Below are 3663 nucleotides of genomic sequence, written 5' to 3'. Positions count from 1 at the left end.
TATGAGCAGAATGGCACAGTGGGATGAGCGTGCACTTGAGGGTGAGACAGTTCTACCACTGGACTACCACTTCACCTCCCTGGACAACTGCTTTCTTATCCTTGAGCTGAGGTGCTTTCCATAGTTCATTTTAGGGAAATCGAGCACTATGGAGTTGCAGCAGCACTGGGGGAAAGGGAACGGAGACTAAAGGAGAAAACTGTTTATTCAAAATTACCCTTGGCCCTGGCCAGGTAGCTCAGTTAGTTGGAGTGTTGTCCCACTATGCCAAGGTTGTGGACTTGATCCCCAGTCAGGGCACATACAGGAGTCAACCAATGAATGCATAAATAAGTGGAACAACAAATCGATGTTTCTCGTTCTCTCTCTCTGTCCCTCTTTGTCTCTCTCCAAACACACACACACCCCGCTTTCTCTCTCTAAAAATCAATAAAAGCATATCCTCAGGCAGGTAAGGATTAAAAAATAAAATTGCCCTTTGAAAATTCCCTTCCAAGGCACCACACTGGCCTCCAACACATCCCTCCAGTGTTGGAACACACTGCTGTTTCTTCTCTTTCACACCAGAGGAAAGATCATGTTACAGAACACAAACTCATGCAAGCACACATGGTTTCTAAGCAGTGGAATGCTCAAGTACATGCAGAATGAGAGAACTGATATTCACATGGGAAAAGCAGATCCATATCTCCCATTTCATCTCCGACTCACTTGGACACCTGCTTTCACTGAGTGGAGTGACAAGCAAAACCAGTTTCACTACTGAAATAATAATTTCCCCAAAGGGGTAAATCAGAATTTACACTTTGAATCAAACTTTTCTGATGCAACTATAGTTGGAACCTAGTGAATATGGGGTGGGCAAAAGTAGGCTTACAGTTGTGAGTATGCAAAAGAGTTTATTCTTGTGTTATTATTTATTAATTATTTCATTATTTGTATTACAGCTATAAATCTACTTTTGCCAATCTCTGTATACAATCCATACCTTTGTGCCTATCCTCTGATCATACACACCCTAGCTAGTTCTTTGAAGACAAAGAATGAGTTTTAGTACATTTTATATCACCAGTGATATTTCTCCAGGAGAGAACATTTAACAGAGCTTTCAAACAGACCTGTGCTTGTAATTACTACAAGCCACTGAATAACCATGGCTTAACTTCCCAGAGCATAGATTTTACTTGTAATCCGGGAGGAAAAGTTAAATACTTAATCTGGTCATTTAACACATTTTAATATTAAAATAAAATGGATGTATTTTAGAGTTGAATTTTTTTAATTTGCAGGAATGGTTTAAATAAAAGACTGCAGAGAAATTCCAACTTGTACTCCCTCCCCTACTGAATCTCTCCCCGCAACCCCCATAACACCTGAGCTTTCCTAACTGCTCTCCTTTGGTGTTGGGATGCTTAGTGAAAGCTTAAGAATAACTTCCTCCCACAGACACAAACAAATCTCCTAAATGTTCAACAGCAAGGGAATAGCTAAATAATTATGCTATTCATATTCATTAAAAATTATACTTTTCAATGGGATAATATACCTCCCACAAAAGCTTATAGTAATAAATATTATCTGAATGAGTGATCAAGTCTCCTTCCTGATAAAGTGATAACATCAGAGAGAGAAGAAAACCCCACCTTCTCTTCTTGGCAGCGAACTGGTGAATGTAATGTCCTCATCGAGTAGTTTACACAGACAATTTGTACTCTAGACGCACTAACGACACTCATGGAGCTGTTAGGAGCTCTTTATGACTGAATGCAATCCTGCAAAGAGCTGACTGGTCTGAGAAAGGGGTAATGCAATATCTCTTTTTCCAGCAAAGGTAACAGATATGGATGTATCATGTATAAGCAAGGGAAGATGAGGGCAGCTTAAACTGAGTGGGTATGTTCTCAGAGTTAAAGAAATCTGTCTGAAAGGGATTATAACCCCGCATGTCAGTGGCCACAATGGGAAGGTGAGAACCCTGTCCTTTAAGCTCACATCCTGGCCCTAATTCACTTGACAAGTACTTCTTGTCCCAGGGAAGTAGACCCCTTGCATCAGTAAGCTTACCTATCAAATGGTCTGGACCAAAGACTAGGTAAGTTTTGAGCACCAGGGTCACCTGCACTAGAGCTACAGTCATCAGTTCCTGAGGTTACATTCCAGGTAGTGCACACTGTCAAATGCCGTACACTCTGCTACCCTTACTGTTTAGAGGAGAAACCTGAAATCTGTTGAATGACTTGCCCAAAGTCTTATAGCTGCTATAAGGAGAATAACCGGCATTCAAACCCAAAGTATTTCAGTCACTCTACCAACCAAAGAAAATGATGTCAAGGAAACTACCCTGCACTGGCCACCTACTCTGCTAGCTGCTCTCTAAAGCAGGGAACACAGGGCCATGGTGTCAATTCTTCCTATAGGCCTTCTTCAACAGAAAGGTCCACTGCCTGCTGAATGAGAAGGGGCTTAGAGATGCTCATATCCTTTGACACAGTAATTTCTTTTAGGAAACCGGTATATGAAAGCAATCTGAAATGAGGACTAATTTTTAATGCACAAAGATGTTTGAAGATCAAAAATACATACATACATATACATACCCACACATATATACATACATACATACACATACACATTTTAAAAAGCAAAAACAAACCTCCTAAGTGTTCAACAGTGGAGGAAAGCTAAATAATTATGCTATTCATAGTCATTAAAATTATGCTTTTCAATGGAATAACAACCAAACAATAATAAATAAATTTTCTGGCTAGTTATTTGGACAAAAGTAACTTGAATACCCAGCTCATGGTTACATTCATTTAACAAATATTTGCTGATCACCTACTATGTGCCAGGTACCTTTTTAGGCATTAAAAGTATATTCAGAATAAAAATTTTTGTCCTCCTGGATGGTAGTTGTATGGGTATGTTCACTTTGAAATAATTCATTGAGCAATACACTTCCAATACATGTACTTTCCTATTTCTATGTTAAATCTCAATTTAAAAGTAAAAAAAAAAAAAAAAAGCTTGACTTCATGGAGTTTACATTCCAGTAGTGGAATACAGATACTACTTAAAAAAGTAACATACAGGAGAGTTGAATCCTCCGGTTATCACCGCCATCCTGGCCTTGGGGGCGCCAATCTTGAGGCCCCTGAGTAGAGAACTCTCGCGGTTAGTTGAAGGCAGTGTCCCCCTGTGCGGGGGGAAGTATCGGAGCGCCCGACTTGGCGCCCGAAAAGGGGTGACCCCTGAAGATGGTTTGCTATTCGCTAGACCCAGAAAACCCCACGAAATCATGCAAATCAAGAGGCTCCAACCTCCGCGTTCACTTCAAGAACACGCGTGAAACTGCCCAGGCCATCAAGGGCATGCACATTCGAAAGGCCACCAAGTACCTGAAGAAGCAGTGCGTGCCATTCCGCCGCTACAACGGTGGCGTTGGTAGGTGCGCCCAAGCAAAACAGTGGGGCTGGACACAGGGTCGGTGGCCCAAAAAGAGTGCTGAATTTTTGCTGCACATGCTTAAAAATGCCGAGAGCAATGCTGAACTTAAGGGTTTAGATGTAGACTCTCTGGTCATTGAGCACATTCAGGTGAACAAAGCTCCCAAGATGCAGCGTAGAACCTACAGAGCTCATGGGCGGATTAACCCATACATGA

The 3663-nt window shown here is 41.3% G+C and overlaps 1 pseudogene; it reads left to right on the top strand.

The window, feature by feature from the left end:
* Nucleotides 1-3223: 3223 nt before the first annotated feature.
* Nucleotides 3224-3662, top strand: LOC102427503 (annotated as a pseudogene).
* Nucleotide 3663: the final 1 nt, after the last annotated feature.

The sequence above is a fragment of the Myotis lucifugus genome, unplaced genomic scaffold (assembly GCF_000147115.1).
Source record: "Myotis lucifugus unplaced genomic scaffold, Myoluc2.0 scaffold_651, whole genome shotgun sequence".
Taxonomy (NCBI): domain Eukaryota; kingdom Metazoa; phylum Chordata; class Mammalia; order Chiroptera; family Vespertilionidae; genus Myotis; species Myotis lucifugus.
This window is presented reverse-complemented; position numbering and strand designations above follow the sequence as displayed.